Below are 17692 nucleotides of genomic sequence, written 5' to 3' on the forward strand. Positions count from 1 at the left end.
TTCAGGCCAATAATTTTGAAATCAAGCCTACAATTATCCAAATGATTCAGACGAGTATTCAATTTAGTGGGTTACCAAGTGATGATCCTAATGAACATATTGTTAATTTTCTAGAAATATGTGATACATTTGAACATAATTGAGTTAGCGATGATGCTATTAGGCTTAGATTATTTCCATTTTAATTGCGTGATAAAGCTAAAGATTGGCTTAACTCACTCCCTGTAGGAAGCATCACCACTTGGACTGACTTAACCCAAAAATTCTTGGCTAAGTATGAAGCCTACAAAATCTCCTAAAATTCCTCTAGGTCAATCTACAAGTCTGGCTTATCCAGGAAAGACTCAAAAATAAGACAAAACAATGTTCTTGTGTGAGTGTGAGAGTGATGAAATCGCGGATGAAAGCTTCAAGGCTAAGGAATGTCTTCAACACGTCACCAGTGCAGTTGCAGAGAATTCGGGCCCAATTTTGATATCGATGTAGTCCGAATCTATCAACTCTTATTCCAAAAGAGTTGAGTTTCTTTTTCTTTTTTTCCCCCACACATAAAACTTACATTGTCCCCAATGTAGGGTAAAATGTAAAGAAAGGGCAGAAACAACCAAACTATCAATGCAAAAACAAAAAAGAAGAGAAAAAGAAAAAGAAAACTTACCCTTTCCTAATCAACATAGACCGGATCCTCTAACTCTTGTGGTTGCAACTTTCGGTGCTTTCCCCTTCCATCCATCATAGGTGGGTTCAGCCTTCTTTGTGGTTGACAGGAGGGTTTTGCTTGCTTTTCAAGTAAGATGTGATGCATGCATGTAGACAGGCTAATTCCTTTGATATCCGCAATCATCCAACTGATAACCGTCTTATGCTCCTTAAGAACTTGCACAAGCTTCTCTTCTTGTGGTACGCTAAGGCTGCTAGAGATGATCACCGGTAATGTCTCTCCGTCTCCAAGGAATACTCACTTGAGGTGACTAGGGAGAGGCTTCAATTCTGGAATGGGGGCCTGCAAAATAGAGGGTAAAAGTCTCCTGTTAGAATCCGGCAACATAATTTTAGGAGCATTACCTGACTGGGGTAAATCCGGAGAATTATCCAATGCTACAACAGTTTCCTGCAAATCAGCATTCAGCATTGGCTCCTTTTTCTCAAGATGTTTACTAATGGAAACTTCAAATCCCTCTCTCCCTTCGAGTTCAAAGACCTCTTGTGCCAAAGAGTCAATCGCATCAACAGAACAAATAGGATCATCATCAGTAGGATATTTCATGGCATCATAAATATTAAACTTAACAATTTCACCATCAAATTCCATGGTGAGTGTGCCATTATGGACATCTATCTTAGTCTTGAATGTCTTTAAGAATGGTCTTCCTAGCAAAATAGGAGTGGTTTGATCACCATTATCCATATTAAGGACATAAATATCAGTAGGGAAAACCAAATCATTAACTTTCACAAGAACATCCTCAACTACACCCTTAGGATAGGCATTAGATCTATCAGCCAATTGAATCACTACACCAGTATTACTCAAAGGTCCAAGTTTCAAAGAAGCATATATAGAATATGGCATGACATTAATAGAAGCTCCCAAGTCTAACCTGGCCTTCTCAATTCTAGTGTTACCTATCATGTAGGGGATAGTGAACATACTTGGATCTTCGCACTTTGTAGGGAGTTTTTTAATGACTACAGAAACATTCTCCCCTACTCTCACCTTTTCACATCCTTTCAATTTCTGTTTCCTCTTATGTGTACATAGTTCTTTCTAGAATTTAGCATAATGAGGTATTTGTTTAATAACATCTAAGAGTGGAACGTTTACCTCGCATCTACAAAAAGTTTCATAAAATTCTTTGAATTGCTCATCTTTCCTAGCTCCTACTAAAGCATTATGGAAAGGAGGTACCGGTTTATAATCAGAAAGAGGTGGAAATTTACGCTTAGGTACTTCATCATTGGGAATGATGTCTTTCTCCTTTTCTTGGTTCGACGATGCAGGGGATGCCCTTATTGGAGTCTCAACCTCTTCATCACTTCTTAGAACGATTGCACTTACATTTTCTTTTGGATTCACAATTGTTTGAGAGGGTAATTTCCCTGAACTTTGTGCTCTAACCGACTAATTGCGGTCGCCATCTGGCCCATCTGATTATCCAAGCATTGGATACTAGCCCTCGTCTCTTGCTGAAATTGTTTTGTCTCCTGTTGAAATAACAAAGTATTAGTGGCAAAAGATTTAACAATATCCTCTAAAGACATACCTGAATCAGAAGTTTGGGCTGGCTATTGTCTAGGGGGGTGCGCGACTGATATTGCTAGAAATTTGGATGATATTGCGAGAAACTTGGGTGGTTCTGTGGATTCCCATAGCTGAGATTGGGGTGATCCCTCCATCCCGGATTATACGTGCTCAAATAGGAATCATATCTCCTTTGCGGTTGCCTTGGAAAACCACCTACCGCATTCACTTGCTCAATGGGCTCCTCTTGAAGAGTTGGGCACATGTCAGTTGGATGCCCTACTACCGAACATATCCCACAAGCCTTCACCATTTTCATATTACCTACAGCCATTTGACAAACAAGAGATGTCAGACTTGCAATTTGTTGTTCTAGGGAAGAGATATTTACCTCATTAGCATGCTTTGCTAGAGGGTTAAGCCTATAACCGAACTGCTGAGAATTGACCGCCATAATTGCAATCAGATTTCTCGCGGCCTCGAAAGTTTTATCTACTAAATCCCCTCGACTAGTTGCATCGATCATGCTCCTATCAGTAGGTTGAAGTCCCTCATAAAAATACTGAATAAGTAGTTGTTCGCTGATTTGATGATGGGGACAGCTTGCACATAACTTCTTAAAGTGTTCCCAGTATTCATGTAGGGACTCCCCGTTGTATTGCCTTATTCCGCAGATCTCTTTTCTGATATCCGCCGCCCTTGAAGCTGGGAAGTACTTTTCTAGGAATAGCCTCTTCATCTCGTTCCATGTGGTAACTCCCGGAAGGTAGATAATAGAGCCAATCCTTAGCCGAATCCTTCAGAGAAAACAAGAAGGCTCTCAATTTGATTTGCTCTTCAGTTACCCCCATGGGTTTCATGCTCGTGCATACCACATGCAGCTCCTTCAAGTTCTTGTGAGGATCCTCACTTGCAAGACCATGAAAAATGGGCAAGAGATGTATCAATCTAGATTTTAATTCAAAATTAACATCAGCATTTAAAGCAGGAAAAGTTATGCATAAGGGTTGCTAATTTAAATCCGGTGCAACTTGCTCTTTCAAGGTTCGATTTCCAGCCATGATGTCCTCTTCACTCAAATCAGATCCACTAACAGATAGAGAATCGAAGGCTGGATCGTTCTCCTCGGAATGACTCTGAGCTTCCCTCCTTAACCTGTGCAAAGTCCCTTCTATTTCTGGATCGAACTGCAAATCACCTTTCTTAGAGTATCGAGTTACAGGATTAAATTGAGGCAAACCTAATAAATCTTTAATGACATACCATAAAACAAATAAAAATAAATAAAAAAATACAAATAAAAACCCAGAATGATTAAATAAATAAATAAATGAATAAAACAGAAAATAATCAAACAATCAAAACGATCTATAGAAAAAGGGAATTTTTTTTTTTTATTTTAAGAACTAAACAATGATCACGAGAAGCACAAAACTGATTACAATACTCCCCGGCAGCGGTGCCAAATTTTGAAGTGCTGTCCTAGGCACCCAAAAATAAACCTCTACTCGTAAAGATGGAATGTAGTAGTGCGAGTAGGAATCGTTCCCATATAGAGTATCTAACCCAAATTATGTGCTACGTGAATCAAAGATGGAGGGGGTGTATGTAACGAAAATCAGATTTAAAATAAGGAAAATCAGAATTAATAAAGAACGCATGATGGATTGTCGAAGCCCTCAAAATTAATGCTAGTTCCACAATAAAATGTTTGCAGTAAAAGTGGTACTAGGCCGAATCCCACAGGGAGCTAAACAATAATCTCTCAGCTGAATGAATAATATAACTGAGTGGGAAAATTAAATAACTAAAATTTAAAAGAACAAGAAAGCAATAGCAAGTTCAACTAACAAGAAGTAATCAGTCTTACCGAATTCTGGTTCAAGGGTTTGGGTTAGTTAATTGGCCATCAATCATAGGTGGACTTCGGTGGTCTTGCAATTCAAGCATTTAACCTTAGATTTATTAGGATAGCCATAATAAACCTTGTGTTTTTCTAATTTAGTTGACCAAACCCAGCATTCAATCAACACTTATCACTAATCGACTGGGTACAATAGCGTTCCATATCAACTAGTAATAGCATTAAGCTTTGTGAAAATAGTTAAACCAAAAATAACAATAATTGAGATAGCTGCAATTATCGAATCTTGTTCCAATGATTCCCTTTAGGTTAAAACATGACAATACATTGGTCAAAGGCTGTCACAAACAATTGAACCAGAAAGATATTAACCTAATTGCTACTTGTACCACTATTCGTGACAATTACAGATCACCGAACCATGGATAGCAGTAGGAAAATCAATATCAATTAATTTGTCAGACTAATTAACATTAACATCCAATGAGAATATGCACAAGAACCAATGAATACTTGAATTAAAAAGCAAGAACTTGAATTAAATACAGAACCTCACTATGACACAATCGAACCTCCCCCCTTGAACCAGAAAGAGAAAGCTTAGCTGCTCATGAATTTCGATCCCTCCATGCTCTGCTTCTCAGTAGGCCAAACTGCTCTTCTTGATAGCTTGAGTTGTTGATGCTTGCTTGGATGCTTCAGTGATTTTTAAAGCTGGTCCACCCCCCCCCCCCCCCCCCCCCCCCCCCCCCCCCCTCTTTATATAGCTTTAGGAGGAGGGGTTCTCTCCAACTCTCTTTAGGAGATTAACTTTTAAAATTAGAAAGTCCTAATCTGATCCACTTCTATCCTATCCTATCTAGTAATCTCAATCTCTTATTTTTTAGGATTACAATTGAAATTTAAATCTGATAGGACTCTCTTTCATGGAGATTACATTTGAGATTGGACTCTTGGCTCTTGAATTCGAGCTAGGCTGCTTTAATATTTTGGGCTGCTACAAGGCTCTTCTGCGAATTGGGCTACAGCTATGAAATGGGCTTTGCTACGAACTTGCTCTGACTTCCGACCCGGTTTTGTCTTCAATGCGGACTGCATTTGTCAAAACCCAAAACATAAAGGTTGTGGGTCTTTCTTTCGTCTCTCTGATGCCTCTTGAATTGTCCAGTTCAGAGTCCGGAATTGAGAGTTATGCCCAGATTACTGACTGTTGCCGAAACTGTGCAAAATCATCCGAATTGCCCTGTTTTCTTCCAATTGCCTTCTTTCTTTCCCTAAATCGAAATACAAGAGTAATGAATCCACTTAAGTGCTAAATTAATGTAAAAGGGTGAATATTAGGGGATAAAAATAGGGTTGTTTTTGCTCTCATCAAATCCCCCCACACTTAAACTCTGCCCATCCTCGGGCAAGACAAAACACAAGCAAAAACAAACAAACTTTCTTTTGATTTTTAGACTCAACTCTCCTTCATCTTTTTCCACAAATATTCTAGGTTAAATATTGTGAACTGTTAAATCAACACAACCAAGTCATACACGACTCATTCATCAGTCAATCCAATTTTTGCTACTACAAACGAAGTAGTAATCAGGGAAAACTTCTTTCTCTTCTCTCTCTTTTTATTTTCTTTTTCTCTCATCTGAAGAAGTGAGTGCATTTTATTCTCCATCTCACTTTTGGATTACTTTCAGTAGGTGCATTTTATGCTTCATCCTACTGTTTCAATTGTTAGGTAGTAGGTGCACTTTATACTCCATCCCACTGTTTGAATTGCTAGCTAGTAGGTGCATTTTATGCTCCGTCCTACTATCAGATGACTTGGCTGGATGGTGCATTTTATGCTCCATCCTACCATTGGTTTACTTGACCGGTAAGTGCATTTTATGCTCCATCCTACCAATTGTGCCAATGGGGAAGTATTTACCCTATTTACTTAAACCTCAATTTAGGACTAGCTTAACTAGAAATGACATCAGATAAGTCATGTACTCCTTGATCATACCTCATTACTTGGTTCGTAAGAATTTTCCTTGAACATTGCTTCAATTGATTTCAAAAGAGTTGAGGTTTTTTTTTTCTTTTTTTTTAATGCAAATGCAGAAAACACGACCTAAATTCCAACCTAAATCCCCTCCCCCACACTTAAAACTTACATTGTCCCCAATGTGAGGTTAAATGCAAAAAAGGGCAAAAACAACTAAACTAGAAATGAAAAAAAACAAAAAAAGAAAAATAAAAGAAAAATAAACTTCCCTATTTTTAATAATCCTGAATCGGATTCTCTAATTCTCGTGGATGCAGCTTTCGGTGTTCTCCCCTTTCATCCATCATGGGTGGGTTCAAATCTGGAATAGGGGCATTCGTATCCAATTGTGCGCTCAATCCAAGCTCCTCATTCACATCTTCTTAAAAAATTTCCTGCACAATTAAATCAATTGTATCAACCAAACAAATCGAATGGTCTTCATTTGGATACTTCATAGCTTCAAAAATATTAAATTTAACAATCTCCCCGTCAAACTCGACGGAGAGGGTACCCTCATCCACATCTATTTTGGTTTTGGCCGTTTTCATAAATGCCCTGCCTAATAGAAGTGGGGTTGAACTTGTGATCATGTCCTCCTCCATCTTTAGAACCTAAAAATTGGCTAGAAAGATTAGATCATTAACCTGCACCAACACATCCTCAACGATCCCTTCTGGGTAAGCATTAGAATGATCAACCAACTGAATTACTACCCTAGTTTCCTTTAAGGGACCTAATCTCAAAGCACAATAAATCGAGTATGGCATGACATTAATGGATGCACCTAAATCTAGCATGGCACGCTCGATTCTTTTATTGCCAATCACACAAGGTAAAGTGAACATACCTAGATCAGCATGTTTTTCCGGCAAAGTCCTCTTAATGATAGCTGAAACGTTCTCCCCAACCCTTACCTTCTCATCGATTCGTAGCCTCCTTTTGTTAGTGCATAATTCTTTCAAAAATTTTGCATATTTTGGGATCTGTTTTATAGCATCTAACAAAGGGATATTTATCTCCATCTTCCTGAAGGTTTCTAGCACCTCTTGCTCATATTCCTCTTTCTTGGACTTCTCCAACCTACTAGGGAAAGGTGGTATAACAGCATTAGTAACCTTAGGGAGAGGGGGGTCGGATATTACCTCAATGGGGTCTTCGTTTGACTCGTGTATCTCCTCTTCCTTGTCTCCCTTAGCTGCCTTCGATGGTGAGCTCGGTTGGGGCTGCAACTCCTTTCCGCTTCTCAACACCACTGCACATGCATTCTCCTTTGGGTTGACTACCGTTTGTGATGGTAGTTTCCCAGAGTTCTGTGCCTCGAACTTGCTAATGGAAGTGGTGAAAGAATGGTAGGATCCATCTAATGGACGCCAATAAGGTTGCGGAATGGGTGGGCGAATTTCAAAAATTTTCGTATCTTCTTCCAACTGGGAATCATATTCCCTAAATTAAAATACTATATTCAAGGATCCTATTTGAACCATAATCGAACTAGATCTGAACCAAAAAGCAAAAGGGAGGAATATAACTGATCCAGAGAAGCAGTATCTCCCAAAGTTGGTGTTCACGCCCAAAGAAGAAACCAAGATCTGCTCCTATAGAAGATGACACAGCTGTGGGTGGAACGGAACCAGCAGGGTGCGTCCTACACACTGGATTCTTCGCAAGAATCCTCTGGAAAATCTGAACACTGAATCTTTCTCAGTCATTTTTGCAAGACTGATGTCAAGAACTGATTTCTTGATTTCCTATTGCTGCAAAGATCAAATCTTGCAAGAGGGAATGGCGGCGGCTGGAGGAGAACTGCTGGGACGAAGATGGCTGAACTGCTTCTCTTCTCTCTGGAGTCTGTATGAGATCTAATCTCTTTTGCAGGACAATTTCTTGCACCACAAACCCTTGGTTGGAAATCTGATATGCTTCTCTTAGGGTTTCTCCTCTTTTTCTTCTTGATTAAGAAACCTCCTATTTTTTGGAGTTATCCCAATCCAAATCAGTATTTGGAGATGGGATTATCTTAATCCTATCTGCAGATTAAGTTAGCTTACTCCTGATCTTATCAGAAGGTTACCAGATTCAAATCTGTTTTGAATTTGGTCTCCCAAAGTGGATAAGGTTAAAGGCCCTATCCATTTACTAACATTAATCTCAGATTCGCCCCATAGATGGGTGATCATATCAGCCCAGCTCGAAATGGGCTTTTGGCCCATTAAGTGTTCAGTGTTTAACTAGTCTCCAATCTACTACACAGTTGGGCTTCTTTGTATGGCGTGGGACCCAAGCATTGATCTACACACCAGCCACATGGGTTCGGCCCAGCCTTTATTACAAGGCCCAGCCAAATTCACTGAAAAGCTCAGTGAACCCCTGAGTCCATCACATAGACCCTATGGGCCCAACACTTACATTAAGTGGTCCCTGGGCCAAGCCATCTTATAAAAACCCAGGGACTGTGGGCAGGTGCAAGATTAGCCCATCATGTACTATCCTAAATGATCTTACACTTAACCTCTCATCCCTTTGTTAGACAGTTTTGTATGCCCTTAGCTTCAATCAGAATGATGTACTTTATGAGTTTATTGTAAATGAATAAAAGTGCATATTGGATTCATGTTCCCTTGGTATGTTTCTGTATAATACCCTTAAACTGGACACTTATTGAGACTCGTGTTAGTTTAGAATGTTCACAGCCAGTGGGTCGGTCTGGGGAGACCTATCCTGACAAGGTTGTCACTGTGGTGCCACCAAGTCGGTTGGGGTGGCCTGTCTCAGCTGCCAGGGTGAGATCCTAGGCACATACAGTGTAGGATTATTTGAATCTATGAACTGGACCAGATTTCCAGTATTGCACTACACCTTGGAGATTGATGGGCAAAACTGGAAAGTTACACCCGACCCCTAGACTCGATTATGATACTGCACTAGGTGTCGGATCGGGCTGTCTTTGATGTACCAATCAGTGAGATCCTTAGCAGGGGTCAAAACCTGGGTATGTTGGGACAGTCCGAGAATTCATCTGAGTGGGTGATCATAGTGACAGGATCAGCCCCTTTGTTGGACAAAGGTAATGATCGGGGATGCACTCTCACTGATGGAAACCAAGACTGCCAGCAGCCAATTTCAACCGTTGAGATTTGTTTTGCAAAGTATATTTTATATGAGATATAAAAGTATATATATTATGGTTTCTCAAATGTTTGCAAAAAGGTTTTAATTCCCGGGATCCATATCAGTGGAGAGTGCAACACTGTTCCTTGCAGCCGAGGGAGAGGTCCTCTCTTGTCGGGTAGTGTATGATCATTATGGGCTGAGAGGTTAAGTGTAAGACCATTGAGGATAATACCTGATGGGCTAATCTTGCATCTGCCCACAGTCCCTAGGTGTTACAAGGTGGCTTGGCCTAGGGACCACTTAGTATAAGTGTTGGGCCCATAGAGCCCATTCGATGGGTTTCAGGGGGTGCACTGTCTTTAACAGTTTATTCGGCCAGGCCTTGTAACAAAGGCTGGGCCGAACCCATGTGGCTGATGTGTAGATCAATGCTTGGGTCCCACGCCATACAAGGAAGCCCAACTGGGCAGCAGTTAGGAAGGTTAAGTGAGCACATAAGCTTAATGGGCCTAAAACCCATTTCGAACTGGGCTATTTATTTAGTTAATTAAAGGGGCAAATTCTGAGATGGAGTAGCAGATAGGATAGGGTCTTAATCCTATCCACTCAGAGAGTTCAGATCTGAATATGATTAAGATCTAGAAACCTCCTAATGATATTAGGAGAAAGCTAATCTAATCTACAGATAAGATAAGGGTTTATCCCTATCACCTAAAGAGAAGTCTTATCCAAATATGATTTGGATAAGCTGCTCCTAATTGGATTAGGAGCTGATCTTTTAGGTTAACAAAAGAAGGAGGGGGCGGCAGCTTTTAGGAGACACACAACATCAGATTTTCTTTAGTGCTGAAATCAAGAAGAGAGAATTCTGCACCCTGCGAATACTCTCTTGCCGCCTCCCTGCTCTTGCCGCCTGTTTGCCAGTTTGATCTTTAGTTGTGGGAGAAGTCAAGATTGGATCTTGACATCAGTTCTTTGAGAAAGGATTGAAAGGAAGCTGTGCTCACGTACCATTTTGCTGATTCTTGCGAAGGACAGAGTTCTTGGAGAAGAACACTGTTGATTCTGCTCCATCCTGCACTACGCCATTTTCAGTGGGAGCAATCTTTGGATCCTTCCTTGGGCGTGAACACCTCCATTGGGAGATATTACTTCTCCGTATCAGGTATAATTCTCTCCTACTCCTTTTGGTTCAGATCTGATTCAGTTTAAGGTTCCAGAATGATCCTTGATAATATGATTTTCTAAATAGGGAATGCGATTCCCAGTTGAAGGGAGAGAAAAAATTTTGAAATTTGCCCCCTTATTCCGCAATCTTTGGGCGTCCATAGGATGGATCTCTCATCCCTTCAGTGGTATCAGAGCCATGGTTCAAATCTTGAACCAGTTTGTTTCAGATATAAACCTACGCAATTGGGCAGAAGGTGTTCTACCCGATTTGCGCAGATATGGGTTTTGGGAAATTTGTTCCCAAACTTAATGGGCGAATAATCTGAAATTAATTTTACATGAATCTGATTATTATTTAGAATTGTTCTTTATGATTTTCTTGATTTATGGGTTGTTCGTACAAGAGGAGATCGAATTCTTGGTTTGCGTAGGGAACCTGGGATTTTGCAGTTCTTGAATTAATTTGGTCTGTAAATATTTTTTTTTATTTTCTAGACTCAATGTATAGGTATTCGATCTGATGTAATTATTAATAGAAATAGGATTTCTATTTATTTTATTTTGGATTGAAGATGGCGGCGCAGAAAAGGAGATTTCGCAAAGAAGCAATTTTCGCAGATGGGAGAATCGCTATCTGCGATTTGCAGTTTGTGAAACTGCATTCTATGATCTAACCTCTGTTTTGCAGGATGGATTGTGTGAACAGCCCTGCTTACTGATTCTTGGTTTTTCTTTTTTCAATATTTAATTTCAGATTATTTTCTTGAATTAAAGATTTAATTAAAGATCAAACCCTAGACCCATTCGAACCAAGATTGGTTCAAATAGTTTGAACCGAACCTAGGGTTTAATCAAGGCTGAAAGTCAGCCCTAATTTTCCCACTAATGGTCCTAAGGATTGGTGTTTAATTAAATGATTAATTCAGCCCAACCTGTAAAAGCCCAGTTTTAAATGGTTAAAACTGCTAAAAGCCCACTTAACATTTAAAGCTATATGGGCTGAACCATTCGGCCCATATACCTAGATAATATTAATGGTTAATATTATGGATTTAAAATGGGCTTCAAATGGACCTTATAGATGGTTAATTGATTGGATCAATTTATCCCTGCATGTGATGTATGGATGTGTGATGTGCTACATACATGGGCCATACATACTTGGCCCATGCTCAATCAGCAGTGGCTCTTGCGCACACCATGGCTGAATGCACATCATTGCCATGGTGTCCCTTTTGGTCATTGGATGACCTCCCTCAGTGGTGGGCCCCACACCTCATCAAGAGGTTACGTGGGGAACCCTAGCCGATTTAGGCCCACCGAAATCTGGCTTTATGAAAGTCAGTGGGAGCCACTTTGGTTTGACCTAAAATAAGAACTAGGGCATAATTAACTGTTCCCTCCGGCTAATATGAGTGCATGTGATAGGGAGATTCATATGATGAACTCTCTAAAGGCCTTCCATCATTAGCATGAGGATGGGTCCTTCAGTAATAAGGAAACGCACCAGAAAATGGGCTATCCATTTGCTGTTGGGCTTGTCTGAATGTTTCATAAGATGATAGGGGCATCATAGACCGATGTGGGAGGGGCTTCACCAGAAAATGGGAACTCTCTCACGGTACCTTGGCGTTCACGAATATGATGGGTAAGCACTCACTGGACAGAAACGTTTACCTGAAAACGGCTCTGAACCTTGTCTGACAGAGGCCAAAGGGAAAACTCATATGATGAGTGGATATGATCCTTCATAGAAAGGTAGTGGGGTTATGCAGCTGAAACAGTTGGCCCCATGCACCCTATGTGATTTCCCACGTTTCCAGAGACAACCCGTAGTCTCCATCACTGAGAAAGGAGGGAAATCTCAGAGATGAATAAATGGAAATGGATCATAAATTAAAATCCATATCTATGAAATGAACATGAATCAAATTAGGTTGTGGATTGATGTTTGCTCTTTTATCAGAAAATGGCAAATGGATCTTTTGAAAAACTGCTTGATGACAACAAGTTGAAGGGCCCAAACTATGCTGACTGGTACAGGAACCTTATGCTGGGTCCTAGCTTCTGAAAAGCTGGACAAAGTGGCAAAGAATCCTGCCCCAGAGCGTCCGGGTGATAGGGCTTCTGAGCCCCGAAGGAGAGACTATAAAGAATGGGAGGAGAAAAACTCCCTTGCCCGGTGTTACATCATTGCCTTCTTGGACAACCCGGTACAGAGGCAGTTTGATCAGATCGAACTTGCCAAAGACATATTGGACAGTCTCAGGACAATGTATGAAGAGCAGAATTGTTCTACTCGACAAAAGGTCTTGAAACAGTTCATGACCGCACAAATGTCCAAGGGTCAGCAAGTTCACGACCAATATCTTCGGATGATGGAATACATCAACGAACTGGAGGCTCTTGGATCCGGGCTGGACCCTGCGACCCAGATAGATGCTATCCTTAATTCTTTGTCTCCTTCCTTCAATCCATTCATCATGAACTATAACATGAACAAGCTGAATGTAAGGTTGCAAGAGCTCAACAATATGTTGCAAAGAGCTGAATAACTGATTAGAAAGGATGAGCCTGTAGCCATGCTTGATGAAGCTGGCAAGATAGGCAAGAGAAAGAGGAAGGCAAAGAAGCCTCAGAAGAAAGCCACTAAGAGCAAGAAGCAGAAGAAAGACAAAGCATTGGATGCTTGTCACTTCTGTAAGAAGACCGGCCACTAGCAAAGGAATTGTCCTGCCTACCTGGAATTCAAGAAAGGTAACTTCGAAACTTGTGTTATAGAAACCAATTTGTTGGCAACTTCCGCGTCCTGGTGTATTGACTCCAGGGCTTCAACTCATGCGTGTAACTCACTGTAGGGGTTCAAGGTAAACAGAAGGCTGAATGAAGGAGAAGTCACACTCTACTAGGGACTACTGCAACTGTTGCAGCCGCGGCCATAGGAACCGTGGAGTTATTTTTTAGAGAAGGAATAATTGTACTGAAAGATTGTCTTTATGTACAAAATTTAAGGAGAAATTTGATTTCTGTCTCTTAACTATGTGCAGATGGTTATTTTGTCTTCCTTAGTAATACGATTACTATTAAAAGAAACAACAGATTCAACGCATACGGGGAACTAGAGAACGGTCTCTATGTTCTACATCCTTCTCTAGAAACTAATATAACCGAAACTACGTCAACTGAAATCCCCAAGAAGAGAGCCCGTTATACAGTTAATCCCACGTGTTTGTGGCATTACCGACTTGGTCACATCAGTGTTGACCGAATCACAAGGTTGGTAAAGGATGGTCCTTTGGATTTTCTAACTGTAGAAGATCTTCCCACCTGTGAGCCTTGCCTACAAGGCAAGATGATGATGCGGCCATTTAACGGTAAGCCTGAAAGATGTACAGGCACACTTGACCTAATACATACTGATGTATGTGGTCCCCTGAGTGTAGGGACACGAAATCAACACGTGTATTTCATCACCTTCACAGATGATTTTTCACGATATAGTTATGTGTACCTAATGAGACACAAGTCTGAATCCTTTGAAAAGTTCAAAGAGTTTAGACAAGAGGTCGAAAAATAGTTGGGGAGAGAAATTAAAGCCCTTCGATCAGATCGAGGTGGCGAGTATCTCTCTGACGAATTCAATGACTACTTAAAGGACAATGGGATAATATCACAGTTAGCTCCTCCTGCTACACCACAACTTAACGGTGTTTCAGAGAGGAGGAATAGGACCTTATTGGATATGGTCCGGTCGCTTCTCATACACTCAGAGTTACCCATATCCTTTTGGGGTTACGCATTAGAGACTGCGATTTATGTGCTGAATCGGGTTCCAACCAAATCGGTTCCGAATACTCCATATGAACTTTGGACCGGAAAGAAACCAAGTGTCAAACACTTGAAGATTTGGGGTTGTCCAGCACACGTTAAAAGAACGAGTGCAGACAAGTTGGAATCCAAGACCCGCTGTTGCCTATTCGTAGGCTACCCAAAAGGCTCTGTAGGTTACCTATTCTATGACCCAAGTGAGCAAAAAGTGTTCTGCAGTCAAAATGTGCAATTCTTGGAAACTGATTACATCTTGGACACCCATCGTCAAGAAATTGTTCTTGATGAGGAGAGCTCAGGAGCAGTGGGAGATGTCCCACAAGTTCCAGGTAGTGACCAACCTAGAAGATCCACTCGGGTATCCAGGGCACCAGTCCGTTATGGTTATGACTAGGATAGTTACCTGGTGGAAACCTTGACTAGTGAGGAGGATCCCGTGACTTACGCAGAAGCTATGTTGGACATAGATTCCCAGAAGTGGGTGGAGGCCATGAGAACAGAGATGGACTCAATGGAGACCAATGAAGTCTGGACTCTAGTAGATCCGCCCTTCGGGGTAAAAGCAATCGGTTGCAAATCGATTTATAAGAGGAAGAAGGGCTCTGATGGTAAGGTTGTGACCTTCAAGGCTCGTCTGGTGGCGAAAGGGTACACTCAGAAAGAGGGCATCGATTATGAGGAAACCTTTTCGCCTGTGGCCATGCTTAAATCCATTAGGATCCTGCTAACTGTAGCAGCATACCATAATTATGAGATTTGGCAAATGGATGTCAAAACTGCATTCCTGAATGAAGATCTTACTGAAGATATCTATATGCAGCAGCCGCAAGGCTTCATTGCTGCAGGTCAGGAAAACATGGTATGTAAACTTAACAGATCCATTTATGGACTTAAACAAACTTCTAGAAGTTGGAACATCCGATTTAACTCTGCTGTCAAATCGTTTGACTTTGAGTAGAATCCGGATGAACCCTGTGTCTACAGAAAGTACAGTGGAGATAAGGTTACCTTCTTGGTTCTGTAATTCTACTCATTGGGAATGATGTAGGAATGTTAACTACGGTGAAAGTATGGCTATCACAGCAATTCTCCATGAAAGATCATGGAGAAGCCTCCTATATACTGGGTCTTTGACTCTATAGAGATAGATCAAAGTGGATAATAGGATTATCCCAATCTGCTTACATTGATAAAATAGTCAAGAGATACAGCATGGAAAACTCCAAGAAAGGAAATGTTCCTTTCAGGCACGGAGTCACTCTCTCCAAGAAGATGTCTCCCAAGACTTCTGAGGAAATTGATGGCATGAAAGACGTTCCTTATGCCTCAGCCGTAGGGAGCATCATGTATGCCATGCTGTGCACTCGTCCTGACATAGCTCAGGTAGTGAGTGTAGTAAGCAAATTTCACGCCAACCCAAGGCAGGAGCATTGGACTACTATGAAAAACATACTTAAGTACCTTCGAAGGACAAAAGAGTTTTGTCTAGTATTCGACGGTAGTTCACTATATATCCAAGGGTATACAAGTGCCGATTTTTAGTCGGACCCAGATGATAGAAAGTCTACATCTGGATATGTTTTCACGATAAGATCGTGTGCTATTTGCTGGAAAAGCAGCAAACAGGGGTCCTAAGTAGCAAATTAAAAAGTCCACAACCGAAGCCGAACACATTGACGTAAGTGAGGCTGCCTTATGAATGAAAGAGTTCATTCCTGAATTTGGAATTCAGCGCATCACCCATTCCACTGTTGTGTGACAACAGGAGGTTGATGTTGAGAGGTAGCAGCAGCGGAGAATGTGGTAGACCCATTGATTAAGCCACTCTCACAGAAAGTGTTTGAGAAACACGTGGAAAGCATGGGACTTCGGCTAGTACCTGATTGGACCTAAGTGCAAGTGGGAGCTATTAGACAGTTTTGTATGCCCTTATCTTCAATCAGAATGATGTACTTTATGAGTTTATTATAAATGAATAAAAGTGCATATTTGATTCATGTTCCCTTGGTATGTTTCTGTGTAATACCCTTAAACTGGGAATGCGATTCCTAGTTGAAGGGAGAGAAAAAATTTTGAAATTCGCCCCCTTATTCCGCAATCTTTGGGCGTCCATAGGATGGATCTCTCATCCCTTCACCCTTAATGATCAAGCACTGCCCAACAAGAGAGGACCTCTCCCTCGGCTGCAAGGAACAGTGCCGCACTCTCCACTCACATGGATCCCGGGAATTAAAACCATTTGCAAACATTTTGAAACTGTACATATATATATATATATATATATATATTAATTTTGCAAAACAAAATTTCAACAATTGAAATCTACTACCTGCAGTTTGGTTTCCATCAGAGAAAGTGCATTCCCGATCATTATCCTTTGTCCGACAAAGGGGCTGATCCTGTCACTATGATCACCCACTCAGATGAATTCTCAGACTGACCCAACATACCCAGGTTTTGATCCCCATCTAAGGATCTCACTGATTGGCATATCAAAGATAGCTCGATCTGACACCTAGTGAAGTGTCATAATCGAGTCTAGGGGTCAGGTGTAACTTTCCAGTTTTGCCCATCTATCTCCAAGGTCCAGGGAAATACTGGAAATCTGGTCCGGTTCAAGGATTCGAGCAATCCCATACTGCATGTGCCTTGAGTCTCACCCTTGGCAGGATAAATCTCCCCAGACTTATCCAACGGTTGTGAACATTTAAAACTAACACGAGTCTCTATAGGTGTCCAGTTTTAAGGTCTTACACAGAATCATACCAAACAACATGAATCAAACATGTACTTCATTTATTTACACTAAAAAACAAAAGTACATCAAATCGGATTGAAACTAAGGGCATACAAAACTGTCTAACAAGTGGCAAGTTGGCTGATTTGGTTCCCCAAATTTTGAATGCTGGCTCTCGTTTCCTGTTGAAATTGCTGAGTGTTAGTAGCTAGAGCATTAACTATTTCATCTAATGACATACCTGAATTTGAGGGTTGGCCTTGCACTGTGATAGGTGCTGAAAATTGGGGCTGTCGACTGAAAATTTGGGGCTGATATTTCTGCTATCCTCCTTGGTTCCCGTAGCTTAGATTTGGATGATCCCTCCACCCCGGATTGTAGTAATTCGAGTAGGGGTCATATTTGCGTTGAGGCTGACCCGGGAATCCTCCTCCGGCACTTACTTGCTGCGTCGATCCATCCTGTAGTGATGGACACATGTCTGTAGGATGACCAGGGATCGAACAAAAACCACACACCCTTGCTGTTTGCAATTGTCTTACAGCCAGTTGCCTAACCAAAGCAGTTAAATCTGAAATCTGATTTTCTAAATTAGCATGAATTATATCATTAAAATGTCTAATGGTGCCATCTGTCCTTGCGCCAAACCGTTGTGAATTTTCGGCCATGTTGGAAATTAATTCCCTGGCCGCTTCGGGTGTTTTGTTCACC

At 41.0% G+C, this 17692-nt stretch overlaps 1 pseudogene; it reads right to left on the reverse strand.

The window, feature by feature from the left end:
* Positions 1-958: 958 nt before the first annotated feature.
* On the reverse strand, positions 959-17649 carry LOC148801310 (uncharacterized; annotated as a pseudogene).
* Positions 17650-17692: the final 43 nt, after the last annotated feature.

This window comes from Nelumbo nucifera, chromosome 3 (assembly GCF_055504915.1).
Source record: "Nelumbo nucifera cultivar China Antique chromosome 3, China Antique-T2T, whole genome shotgun sequence".
NCBI lineage: Eukaryota > Viridiplantae > Streptophyta > Magnoliopsida > Proteales > Nelumbonaceae > Nelumbo > Nelumbo nucifera.